The sequence below is a fragment of the Podarcis vaucheri genome, assembly GCF_965113315.1.
Source record: "Podarcis vaucheri genome assembly, chromosome: Z".
Classification (NCBI taxonomy): Eukaryota; Metazoa; Chordata; class Lepidosauria; order Squamata; family Lacertidae; genus Podarcis; species Podarcis vaucheri.
This window is the reverse complement of record NC_138758.1, coordinates 25,355,110-25,369,317: the sequence shown is the minus strand read 5'-3', so window position 1 is coordinate 25,369,317 and position 14,208 is coordinate 25,355,110. Positions and strand designations below refer to the sequence as shown.

At 42.1% G+C, this 14,208-nt stretch overlaps 1 long non-coding RNA gene across 1 annotated transcript; it reads left to right on the top strand.

The window, feature by feature from the left end:
• The first annotated feature begins 6,879 nt into the window (after positions 1–6,879).
• LOC309523391 lies at positions 6,880–9,654 on the top strand. Its single transcript, XR_014215343.1, has 2 exons — positions 6,880–7,173; positions 8,784–9,654. It is a non-coding gene; the product is annotated as an uncharacterized lncRNA (long non-coding RNA).
• The last annotated feature ends 4,554 nt before the right edge of the window (positions 9,655–14,208 follow it).

The following is a 14,208-nucleotide window of genomic DNA, read 5'->3' as shown; positions in this document are numbered from 1 at the left end:
CTCTGTTCACCCACCATTTATTTTATATCTGTTTCTATATTATAAGGTTTTTGCAGAAAAAAGGAAAGAAACCTCTCAAGGTAACATTTGCTGCAATCTAGCCCTTCAGACAACACTGTTGGAGGAAGCTGTGGTCAGCTGCTTATTTCTGTCCTTGCTATATAAAGCTGTTTCCAAGAGAGTATTGCTGTGCCATTTGTCTTTATGAAGAAAGTGTGTGTGTGTGTGTGTTCATTCCAGCTGAGTTCATCCCAGCACGATCACTTCTAGAATCACCCTGAGTTCAGGGGTTGTGCGTTGCAAGAGTTGGCATCCAGCTGAGAAGTTGAAAAATGTAGCTAGGCAGAAGAGCGTTTGAAAGCTAAGCAGAGGGTCTGTCTGCTGGGGGGGAAACACACACACCAAAAATGCAAGGACTTGGGGAAGGGGAATTGTGCAAGACTTGTTAAGCTCAGGAGATCTAACACAGACAGGCTGGTTAGATCTACTGTATACTGATTTAAAAAACGCTATAGAAAAACACCTAATAAAAGCTGTCAATGGAAAATCCCATTGGCGGCAAATCACTGCTCTACATCGCCATCTGGTGCCACATGTTTATAATGCAGTTATAGCAATATAATTGATGGATGTTGCTGAGTCCTCCTTCACTTCAAAGGGTCAGACTACATGTTACACTTAAATACGCTGTGCAACTATGTCTCCTGTTTTCCTTCATCGCAGCTAATGCGGGGTAAGGGGAATTCTTGGGTTGTATCCAGTGCTAGTCCTACTCAGAGTAGACCTGCTGAAATGAATGGCAATGACTAACTTGGCTCATCAATTTCACTGGGTCTACTCTGAGTAGAACTTAGTTGGATACAACCGCTCCACACAGGGGAGTAAAGTGTATTATTCCCCTCCCCAGCAGCAACTGCTGGATATTGCCTCTACTCACCCAGATATGAGACTCAGTAGCATCCCTCCCTTCCAAGTCATGGGTCGGGCTGAAAGGGGGTGACATTCAGCAACACCCTGTGACTTCCAAGCTTACAGCGAGCCGGGGGGAGGGGGAGAGCTGCAGAAGAAGAAGAAGAGTTTGGATTTGATATCCCACCTTTCACTCCCTTTAAGGAGTCTCAAAGCGGCTAACATTCTCCTTTCCCTTCCTCCTTCACAACAGGTGAGGTGAGGTGAGTGAGGCTAAGAGACTTCAAAGACTAGCCCAAGGTCACCCAGCAGCTGCATGTGGAGGAGTGGAGACGTGAACCCAGTTCCCCAGATTACGAGACTACCGCTCTTAACCACTACACCACACTGGTTCACTGCTTCACCGCTTGCTGGGCTTGGGGGAGTCACAGGCAGGCAGGGGCCACCCCAAATGTCACCCCCCTTCAGGATGACACCCAGGGCGACCCACACCCTTTGCACCCCCTTCCTACGCCCCTGGGATGGGGCACTTTGTGCATCACACACAGTAATAATGGGAGGGGCATCTGCTACCTCCCTGCCCAGCACCCAATTCTATTGAAGCATAAGTCACTCCATGTTGCCTGGGGGTCAACTAGGTGCTGGTTACTGCCTGAGTAGGAGTAGGGCTGGGTTGAGCAAGGGGGAACCTTCCATCATGTTCAGCTCTCCCCTGACCTTAAAAGTCAGGAATAGGAGTGCAGTCAGGGGGTGAAAGAAACTTGGCCCCGAGGAATTGGCTCCCATGCCCTTCTCCCTATGAAAGTGGGGTGCTCCCCACTTTATGCGATTTCACATGCATGCAAGGTCCTGGAATGTAACCTACGCACAAGTAGGGAGACGCCTATATACCGTCATCTAGGTCAACCTTCCTCATCTTGGTGTCTTCCTTCAATCAGAATTTATTACAAGGTGAAGTGTGTGAGGGATTGAATGGGTGTGTGAGGGAGTTGGAGGAGAGGCGGAGAGAAGAACTAATTTGTTTGTGGCTAGGGGGCGCAATCCAGACGGTTCTGCCAGGGGCGCAAGATCACCTAGGTACAGCTCCGAGTGCAGTGCATCCTCTTCTTATCCCTAGTCAACCTTTATCTACCCTTCCCTCCCTCAGATTTCAGCCTCTTTTTCAGACTTCTGTTAGCTGCTAGTTGATGGGCCTGGGAAGGAATTTTACCCACATCCATAACTGGTAATATGTTCTTCAGCCAGCCTAGTCGATGGTTAGGAGTGATGAGAGTTGAAGTTCAACAACATCTGGGCTCTGAAGGTCAAAGAACACTGCCTTAGGGAACCTTGCATTCACAACATGTGGCTGTATGACCAATTATTCTTTCAGGAGCAAGGCCACCACACGTGCATCTGCCACACAGGTGGCTGGATTACAGTTTCCATCTTCCCTGACTGTTGGCCATGTTGGCTGGGGCTGGTGGGAATTGGAGTCCATCAATATTGAGGACTGCAGGCTAGCCACCTTTGCTCTGTCAGATGGCTGACCACTTGCCATGGACATATCTGAGAACACCACTTATCGGTCTGTGAGTGCATGTGCATGTGCATGGATCAAACTGGCCATGTTGTTAATCCTATGTTGTTTTCCCCATGTTCCATTTTTTAAAACTTGAGCAACATATTTTTAAAAGTTAGAACAGCATTTTTTTTTAAAAGGAGTATATACTCTTTCCCCTTTGTCAGTATTCTGCTTCTAAATTCCTTATCTTCCCAGCTGCATTTAGCCCCATGGGGAAATTACATGTGATTAATGCTGTGTGTATTGTGGGGCTACTCATGGCTCAATAATCTTCTTTGTTCAACCTCAGAGAGAGATGATAACAGGTTACGGAATGGAGATATCACTGCACATAGCTGTATGCCCACATGGATCTGTGGAAGAAGGCCTTTGCTCGGCGATTGTCGAGTGAATTGTATAAAATGTGAACTTCTCCGAAGTGTAATTCTGACATGGCATTTCCCCCTCTCAATACAAATGAAAAGGCCATTGCCACTTCTTCTTTACAGCCACTCCATGTCACTGTGAGCTATGTGTGAGTCTCTTGTCTGTAAAAATTTGCAAGACTTTTTTCCTTTTTGCTCAAATGACACTGTGTGATATATAATTAGATAATAGCTGTTGCCTCTTGAGGGGACTGACAACTTGAAAATCATTCTCGCCAAATTATTGTGGGATCGATACGTGCTGAATAATTAAAATTCAATACTGCTGTGTCTCTATCAATAACACTGGGGGAAATGATGTATGACTGACTTAATTGAATTTGTCAGACACGATGGGCAACGTGCATGGATCACTGGGGTATTTTTAGTGTTATGTATTTCTTTTTGTAGCAAAGCTCACATCATACCTTTTAACATTCACAATTACTTCCAGAATAACAAGAATGCTTGCTCAGGGGGCATTGGCAGGCTCTAAACAGTCACCCTGAGTTTGTGCTGAACTTTTAGTCAAATTGCTAAGTGAACAACATGGTGGTCTTGCAAGGCTTCCATTAATCTTAGTGGGACTTCTGAAGGAGATCTTCCTCATGTCTCAGGAACCAGGGATACTTCTGAAACCCCCTTTGCCTGGATTTTGCCCCAGATCAGGGCTAGTCATACCATCAGAGAGGGAGATGGCAGATAATGTTGTGCTTGACAAGCTTTTTCCAGAAGAGGCATTGAGGGGCCCAATACAATTATATGCTTCTTCAATATCAGACTATCAAAGGGGCAAAGCTGGAAATGAATGTTATACATACACACAAACACACAAGATATGTAACAGCTGTTTCCTGGATGAAGTTTCCTACTGATTGCTAAGATTTCCCCCTATTTAGCATGTGATTTCCTTTAAAAAGATAAATGTTATTTAAAGTACTGAATAGACATCTCAGTTTTAAGATGTCACAAATGTTGCATGTGGATATTATTCAGATCTTTGCTTTGTTTTTGTACTGATGCCATATGTGTGTGCAGTGAAGTTTAAAGCCACTCTTGTTCTGCTCAATCATCAATGCCTCACCCATAGATTCACTTAGTGAATAATCTCAGTTGGAAAAATATCCTGCTTCTGCTTATACTTACTGGCATTTATTTAAAATATTTCGAAGTAGCCTGCCCTTCATCATAATATAAGGGTGGGGGGCCATGCAACCCATCCAAATTAAAGTTCCACTTAATAACAAGAGTAAATAAGATAAAAATGATTAAAACCCCAAATACTTCAAATACAGATCCTTAATGCATAGAGTAGACTACAGCCTCCAGCAATCATTAACCAAAGCAGTAGTGGGGAAACATTTTTTCAGACATCTCTGTATGGGCAACAATTGGTAGGCAGGGCCAGGGGTAAAAATGGAGAGCAATTAATACAATTTTTACCATAGTATAATTTATTATTTAATTATCCTGTTTAAATGATTTATTCTCCACTCTTCATTGAAACCATGTTCCCAGAGTGAAGAGCAAGACTAAAAAACAATATTTCATTTCCTTACAACTTTTGTAACTTCCTTACAAAACCTAACAACCTACTAGCAGCATAACTACTTACGTCAGTCAAGTGGTCTGATCCAGCAAGCTCTTCAAGTTTTCTCAACACAAAATATTATTTAAGGTTGTTCAACAAAACAACAAAACCAAAACAAAACACCCCCAAACCCTATAATGCTTTACACAGATTGGGACCCCAGCACCTTATCAGCCCACCTGGGTCTTAAGATCATTTACCGAGGCTCCCCTCAGAATGTCAGAGGTTGGGGAGGTGGTGATTAAAGAAAGGGCCTTTTCAGTGGTGAACCCTCACATAGCACCCTCTGAACAATATGTTCTGGAACCAGGAAAAGGCAACTTTTCAGTAATATAAATATTTGCAGAAGTTTTAGCACAGAAGCACAGCTTTTAGGTTTTAGATTGAACATATTTCTAAAGGACATTGATCCTAAGAATATGCATGTTCCACAAAACAAAAATTAATATAGGTGACATTCAGTGGTTTGTGTCAATGCAGTAACGTGCTTGCACAGTTCTCTCTCTCTCAGCATTAAACATTCCCTCCCCCTTTAATCAAACAGTATTTTCTGTCTCCGCACAAATGGCTTGATTAACACAGATTGTGTTATCTTTTATATCAGTCCATTGCCACTGGTTGAGAAATAAATGAGCAAAGAGACAGAAAGGTTAGGCAGGAGAGTGAAGGTAATTTTAAACCCTTATAACTCCGTTTGGGAGAATTAAATGAATACTTCTGCTTGAGTAACCTGGAAAAAGGTAAGAACTCCTACATGCAGCACTAAATTTGGAATGAGAAGATATTAAAAAAATTAATCTACTAGAAGTGATGGTATTAACAAGGCTGTTTATGAAGAGACGGATACCTGGAATTATTTCTGAGTGGCATATGCTCCAACATGTCTCAGGGACAGTTAAGAAGGGACAAAAGTTCTCTAATGAGAACTTCCACGTCAAAATTGAGGTGGGAAAATGGGGTCAAATTAATTTTGAGGGTAAAAGTGATATTCAAAGTTAGAGCAAAACTGGCTGGCTGCAGACTACTCTCCCTTGGCTGCTACCTGATAGTGGCCATGATCCTCTTACCCAGAAACACCCTGGAATATGGTTCTTCAACCTTGGGTCTCTGGATGTTGACTTCCAGCAGTGTAGACTGTCATGTTTTTAACCCAGATGCCCCCATCAGAACAATGATATGCAATCACTAGAGATGGGGGATAAATTCAGATCAGATTGCTTTCTGCCATCTTTGAAATGTGCAGTTCTCTGAATTTTGAAATGTAGCTAAGTAAGGTGTATTAAAATGAATATATTTATGGTAAAGTGGAAATAACATTTAAAAATGAATTATATCAGTGAAAATGTGTTGCAAGAATATGTATATCAGGGACAATTGCATACAGATATGTGCATATTAATATTGCAATGCTAATGTGTAGTTTAATTTGAATTGATTTTATCAGTAACCAAATGCTGGGGTTTTTTTCCAGCCTAGCTCATTCATTGCTAATGGAATTAGAGTATTTTAAAGAATTGTCCACTAACTCTACCAAATTCCATATTCTAAGATGTGACAGTGGTGGATGTTTGTGTGAATGTGTATAGGCCACAGTAGCAGATAATCCCATCTCCTCTCCTTGTTAAGAGAGAGTGATTAACAGGAGAAGGGCTGTAGCTCCCTGAACAGCACCCCCACCTCACAATTCCAATCCCCAGCACCTCCGGATAGGGTTGAGAAAGATCCCATCTGAATCACTAGAGAGCCACTGCAGGTCCAAGCAGGCCATACTGAGTTAAATGGATCAGTGGTCTTACTCAGTAGGAGGCAGTTTATTATGCTCCTAATTGTAGGAGAGATTGAGAGGCATTGCTCCAGTGCAAGTAGGGATGGTCATAGCAACCAAGCCATGGTGGAGCAAGCAATCTTCTGGGCCACCTTGCCCAGAATGCCTTGCTCTGAAGGAGCCCTAGCCCTTTCTCCGCATAAAGGGACTGGGAACTGGAGTCAATGCATGGTCAGTGCTGTTACCATGCTAGTGGCAGCTGTGCAGTTGACAAGGGGCAGAGAAAGTAAGTGGGACAGCAGTTTCTTTGGATGGCACATTGGCACAATGTCTACTGCTGGCCCTGAGTGTGAATCATAGAATTAGAGTTGGAAGGCACCATGAGAATAATCTAGTACAACCCCCTGCAATGCAGAATTCTTTTGCCTGACGTGGGGCTCAAACCCACGACCCTGAGATCATGGGTCTCATGCCCACCAACTAAACTATCATGGATTGCTAAATGATTGGAATGAGAGAGTTTTGGATGCTGATAATTAATGTATGTGCCTGTGTTTTCTTGTAAGGCACTCTGAACCATTTAAAAATCTGCTGGCCAAGGAATGTTAGGTGGCGGTAGACATAAACCATCATACCTGGCGTTAAGTTGTGGGTGAACATATCAGATGACACAGCGATTCTCCAAACAGCTCTTGTTTATTCACAGGCCAGAACAGAACTGAACTGAAGGGTTCAGCCAGCCTGCTTATATAGAGCTCCAGTACAACGTAACTGTAACAACTTTCTGTAATATCCAATCACTGAATGTCACTTTCGATCCCTTATTTCCATATGTGGACCTGAACCATCTACAGATTCCCCCTGCTGGCCCAGGGTGAGAACTTCAGTACATAACACCTGGACTCTGAAATTATCACTGAGGATGCTTGAAAACAACATGGTATGTTGTCTGAATCCAGCTGCTGGTACCTGCTTGGACTCAGAATTCTTCAACCCTTCTCCTTCTGTAGTGGAACCATTGCGAACCCAGACTTTCTTTAAATGCTAGCCTGTGATATCAATAGCCCTGTGAAGCAGAAAGTGCCCTCTTGAGTCAGAAATGAAATCCCTGTGTGCAGAATTAGTTCTGACATGAAGCAGGGCTGCCATAAAGCAAGGCTTTTGGGAAAGGCTTTAAAATGCAAACAAGGTGCATACAAGTGGGTTTATTTATTTGTTACATTCACATCCCACCTGTCTTCCAAAGAGCTCAAAGAAGCATACATTGTTCTCCAGTTTTCTCCTCAGAACAAGCCTGTGAGGTCGGTTGAGCTGAAAGATACTGACTGGTCCAAGGTCACCCAGGGAGCTTCCTGGCTGAGTGGGGATTTGAATCCTGGTCTCTCAAGGTTCTAGTGAAGCACTCAAACCACCACGCCATACAGTAAACATAGAATGCACACCTTTACTTTCACTACTCCACCCCCCTCCTGGCCATAAAAGGCTTTCCAAGGAGTAAATACAGCTATTTTATAGCTAGCTATTTTATAACTTTCTGAGATTTTTGTCAGCCTTGAAACCTCAGTCTTTCCCCACAGTAGGGAGGGTGATTTTGAACTGAAAAAACGACTGGAGGAGAAAGCATCAAGTAGTTGCTGCCTACCCTTCCTCTAGCAGGACTCACATCCTTCTTAGGCTGATTCTGACTGAAAGAAGTAGAAGAAGGATAGAATTCCATGTAATGGGTAGGTCGAGGCTGAATGAATAAAGAAGCAGTCAATTACTAACTGAATCCCTATTGCTATTTTAAGCTTGGCTTAATTGTTAAACTAATATAATGCATGAAGATTGTCAGCCAATGAAAGAATCTTTGGCTGATTAAACATGTACCTCTTAACTTATTAATTCAACAATTATACTGAAATTAATTTGCACGTTTCTAAAACATTAATATAAGATCCTTTTCAAAGATCTCTGAAGAAGAGTAAGATGACTTAGAATTTAATAAAGAGAACTTGCCCTTCATGGGTATTCAGAAAGATCATCTTTAAGCTGCTCATTTCATTGTCTGTGACTGTAAACCACCAGAACCAAATACAGAACCCCCAAATTAATGTAAGCCTTCTTTAACTCACAACTTAGGACACGGTTCATTTAGTATTTTCCTTCAAACTCAACCTGATTTACACTTTCATTTAATATATGCAAACCAAAACCAGCTTATACTTCAAAATTCACATTTATGCATATTTTTCAATGCAGTTCTCCAAACAGTTTGTACAGAAATGTGTATGTTGGAGAAAAATATGTGTAACAATGCATGTATTACTAAAATTGAGATGTGCTTGTACAATGTGTATATAAGAAAAATGGCATACAAAAATATGTATATTAGGAGAAATTAGTTCTAAAATGCTGGTGAATTTTCACGAGTGCTTAGAAAAAACAAACTCAGCAACCCAAGAAACTGGTAGAAAATCAGCAATTTCACATTTGAATTCTTTGAGAACAATTGAGTGGGTGCCATCCAGACATGGTGAATTGTCCATTTATTTATTTATTGTCTCTTAGGCCTAGAATTTCATCTCTCAACACCAGTATTTGCCTCAGTTCCTCAGACTCCCTTCCTGCAAAAGTTAGTTCATGCACATGGATCTGCCATAAATTTTTGTCTCCCAAGTGGAAATTCCTGAAAATTACAGGCAAACTAGCATAACATTTGTCCTGAGAAATCTGGTGGAAAATATCATTAACGAAGAAATAACTAAGCATATAAAAAGAACAAACTTTGCTGAAACAGAACCAGCATGGCTTCTGCAAGGTTAAGCCCTGTCTCACAAACCTTTTACAGTTCTTTAAGAATATCAACAAACATATAAGAGATTATCCAGTAGCCATAGTGTACTTGAAATATACATTTATTAAGAAACCAGAAGCATTTTTACTTGGCATTGTAGGAGATGATATAAATAGAAAGGACTGTAAGCTGTTTTTATATGCAGTGACTGCAGCAAGAATATTATTGGCACAAAAATGGAAGCAAGAAGAATTACCAACGAAAGAAGATTGGAGGGTGAAATTGATTGACTATGCAGAACGAGACAAACTAACAGGAAGAATTCGAAACTAGCGGGACCAGAGATTCACAGAAGATTGGTGTAAATTTACGGACTATTTGAAAAGTAATTGTGATGACCAGATTACATTTGTAGGTTTGCAAGAAGTTTTGTGAGGTGAATAATTTGAATCATTGCATAATTGGATAAAAAGGGAGACATTAGTGAAGATAATTAAAGCCAATATGAACTTAAGAAATGCAGAAGAAAAGATAAAAATGGGGGATCATCAGAGGTGTTGATGGAAGTCCAAAAAGATTGTATAAGATGTAAAGCTTTGTGGTATGTATGACAATTAATATGTTTAAAAATGAATAAAAATTATATATATATAAAAACAAAAAATAAAAACACAAAAGCCATAGTGTACTTGGAATTTCAAAAAGCTTTCAACAAAGTACTTCACCAGAGATTCCTGAGTAAGTTTAGCAGTCATGGGATAACAGGTGAAGTCCTCTTGTGAACCAGAAACTGGTTGCATAAAAGGAAGCAGAGAGCAGGAAAAAATGGAGAGTGCTGATGAAGGGATGTAGAAGGTGGAGTTCCCAATGGCTCAGAATTGCAACCTGTGCTTTGTAACTTGTAAATAGGTTATCTAGAGTCAACGGCGTAGCTAGCTGCTCGGCTGCCCAGGGTGGTGCACGCGTCCTGCACCTGGGGGTGGAGCCCATGGGGACGGGGCAAGCCAGGGCAGGGCGCACTGTGTAAAGCCTCTCCGCTGCCTCCCCCTCAGCTGTAGGGCAGCTGAAGGAGAGGCGGTGGGCAGACGCAAGCCCTATGCTGCCGTTTCAGGCAGTGTGAAGCCCAAGCCACCATGTCACTCCCAGGAGAGAAGTGTGGATCAGGCATGCTGCAGGCCCTGCGGTAAGTGCTGGTCCCTGTGGTGTGGTGCCCAGTGCCAGCCGCGTTTCATTACGTATGTTGACTGAACTAAAAAGTTTCATGAGCCCCATTTTTTAAAAAACACACACACCATATTTTTGCCATTTTGTCACCCCCTTAGTGATGACACCTGGGGCAGTCTGCACCCACCGCACCTCCTATGCCACTGTCTAGAGTTAAGAGTGAGAAGAGAAATGGCCAAGTTTGCTGATAATACTAAATTGTTCAGGGTTGTTAAAACAAACAAGCAAGCAAACAAACAAAAACTATGAAGAGCTCCAAAAGGACCTCTCAAAACTGGCTGAATCGGCAGTAAAATGGTAAATGCAATTCCATATAGGCAAGTGTAAAGTGACCCATATTCAGGCCAAAACAGCAGCAGCAGCAGCAGCAGCAATTCCACATGTAACCTCAAGGGTCAGAACTGGTGGTGACTAAACAGGAATGTGACCTTGGGGCAGGGGTAAATGAAAAGTGATGTGTCTTTCTTGATAACTGGGGTGTCTGTGAGGTGAACCACATATATACACAGCACAATGCTATCATGTCTGGAAACAGTTTCATTAAGTTCAATACATCTTACTTTCAGGTAAATGTGTGTAAGACTGCTTCATCTTGCACAAACACACAGAAGGTTGAACGGATTGCCACATTTTCTCTGTATAGCCAAGACTTTTTAATCTATTTCGCCTATAATGTATAAAGGAGGTGCATAACCTTTTCATTTAATTCATCATTTTTATTGTTTAAAAAGCTCTTCTTGTTTTGCCCTATATCCACATGCAGGATTCTACTTTCCGACACAAGAGGCCAATTCCCCTTCTGTAAAGGTATTGTTGTCACCAGCTGACATTTAAAGAGAGTCAAGGTTCACAAAGATTCCAGTACAGAAGGGGAGTGATTGCAAAATTCTGCCCTGGGTCCTTGAGAATGGAAGGCTGGGGTCTGTTGTGCTGAAGTCAATCGCATTGCTGTGCACAGGTATTGTGTGCTTCTGCACAGGAGACTGAAACCAATCAATTTCAATTTACTTGTCGAGTGAAGAAACCATTATTTAGAACTGAATGGCCCCAGCTCCCATAACACATTGTGAAAATGTATTGTAGTTTTGCTGAGAATTATCTTATGATGAAATTATTTGTTTAGAAGCAAAGTGGGGATGTTTCTTGAATATCAATTTTGGAGGCATCGATTAGAGCTTGTTGAGCTGTATTCAGTTTTCTTAATCCAGTATCAAAAGGGATCTCAGCCAGACATGAATTTGGGGGGGGGGACACAGCTGGGGAAAATAGGGGTCCATAGTTAATCACACAATCATTGCCACAACTTATAGATCCTGAAGAGTTAATAATACACAGACCACCAGCTTCTCCTCCTCCTTTAAAGACCATCCAGACCAATGAAGTTGGTTCATCTGAATTTCTCATAATGAAATATATTTTCTGAGCCACATTTCTTACCTTGACCATTCAGCTCAATACATTACAAGTAGATTTTTCTGTACACCCACATGGATCCAGCTCATTGAATGACATATAGACTGCAATCCTAAACACAATGTATAAACACAAAACAAATAGGCCCAGCCCAATACATTTTGGCACCTGAGGCCAACCACAAAATGGTGCCCTTCTCCTCACTAGGGAAGAAGGAGTAAGTGAAGATCTACATCAGGAACAAGAAGGGGAATAAAGATCTACATTGACATCTGCTGCCCCTATGGATCCTGCTGCCTGAGGCAGTCACCTTATGGGTGGACCAGCCTCATGGGTGGACCAGCCCTATGCACAAACTTGCTTCTTTTCCCATGTTGCATTTTCTACAAATTTCTGCTCAAAGTGGTTTGCAACCAAATGACAGTCTGAAGACAATACAGTAATCATGATACATAATTAAAATGATAATACTGTCTACAACACTAAATTAACAATTCAATAATTAATAATTTAAAATCCAGAAGATTAAATAGACATAAAACACACCAACGGGCCAGTAATATCCCCAAATAGCTGTAAAGCTAATGATAGTAATAACTACAGTTAGGAGATTATTCTTCAGCAGATACATTCACTGCTTTGCCAATTCTAGCAGTATAGCCTGTCAAGATTTCTGAGCTGGAGGATTCTTGCTTGACAAGGGTCTCAGGGCTCTATCCTGGACTAATCATTGTTTCTCTGTCTCATGTCTTCCCAGAGTTGGTGCGGTAGTGCTTGTCTGCCAGGAATCTTGGTTTCACCTTGGAATGAACGGTCTACTTGGGATGAGGAAGAAGGTTGAATGAGATGGGCAGTATCTCAGTGGTAGAACATTTACATTTTGTGCAGAAAGCCCCAGTTTCAATCCCTGGCATCTCCAGGAAGGGCTGAGAAAGGCCCCCATCTAAAATCCCCAGAGAGCTGCAGACAATCAGTGTAGACAGTATTGAGTTAGATGGTTCAGTGGTCTGATGGTATAGTGAAGGGCTGCAACTCAGTGGTAGAGCATCTGCTTTGTATGCAAAAGCCCTGAGGTTCAGTGCCTCAGGTAAATTTGGGGATGCCTTCTGCCTGAAACCCTGGAGAGTTACTGCTGGTGCTGAGCTACACGGCCCATTGTTCTGACTTGGTATAAGGCAGCTTCCTGTGTTCTTGAAGAGCCAAATAAGATTCAGCTATGAACCCAGCAGAAAACCAAGAACGCTGGTGGTTGGTGGTGAGGTAAATTCAATTTCTTCTAGAATCTTCCTGGAATGACAACTCTCCATTACCTGGCAGAAATGCTAAAACTGTTGCCCTCACCACCAGCAAAAAAGCCCCCTTCAAAACGGGGACTTTGCTACTCTAATACTAGATTACCGTATTTTTCCGTGTATAAGACACTCCCATGTATAAGACACCCCCTATTTGGGGGGGAAGACAGGAGTGCCTGGCGTGCTCTCGTCCATGGGGTCATGACTAAACGACTAAACAACAACGACAATTTTGGGGGGACTCCAAATTAAGAAAACACCCCTCAGCACTACCCGTGTATAAGACGAGCCCCAATTTTAAACCTAATTTTTGGGTTAATAAAACTTGTCTTATACATGGAAAAATACGGTATTTTTTGCACGCTTTATCTTATTTGTTTCTAGTGGGAAAAGTCCATTATATTTAAGATTGCACAGAGAAAGTGAGACTGTGAGGGCCCTTTCCCTAGACCAGAAATAGTGAACTTGTTACCCTCCGATGTTGTTGGGCTGCAGCTCCCATCAGCCCTAGTCCTAGATGATGGGAGTTAGAGTCCAAGGTCAAAGGTTCCCCATTCCTGCCATGGACTTACACCAATATCCAAAAATATCCTACATAAATTCTGTTGTAGGCAAAGGACAATTTCCATTAATATACACATGTCCCACTCCTGTCTCAGCCATATCTACTTTGGCTTGGTCATTACCATAGAGTAGAAGATGGCAGGATCCCCAAGGATTTGTTCTATGGGGAGTTAGCTCCAGGATCATTGGCAGACCAACTTTGCATTACAAAGATATCTGCAAACATGACATGAAGGCTGGCAACCACAACCCTGCCGTGTGGGAATGCCTTGCAAATGACTGTAGTGCCTGGAGACAGTCCGGTTGTGTATCCACAGCAGTGACGAGAGAAGGAATTGCTTCTGGGAGGAGCACAGAGATGTAGCGAGGAATACCCTTTGCTCAAGTTGGATAGTCAAACAAAAGGCTCTGGCCAAGATAGTGAAGCAAAACAGTGGCCAGGAGGCCTGTTCTTTATTGTTGCAACAAGACTTCAAACTACATCATAAAAGAAGGAGAGAGAAACCCTGAACAAAAGTTGCCCGTGGTTACCCACAACACCTTGGAAAAAGTGTCATGTACTTGTCATAAACATGTCATAAATCAGGTGTGGCATCGGAACTGAAACTTGAGTATTCAGAATTCCCCCAGATTCTGATAACAGACAGAAGAAATGCCATGGTGCATCTGCAAAAGCACAACCAGGCACCTTCATCTGATCTTGATG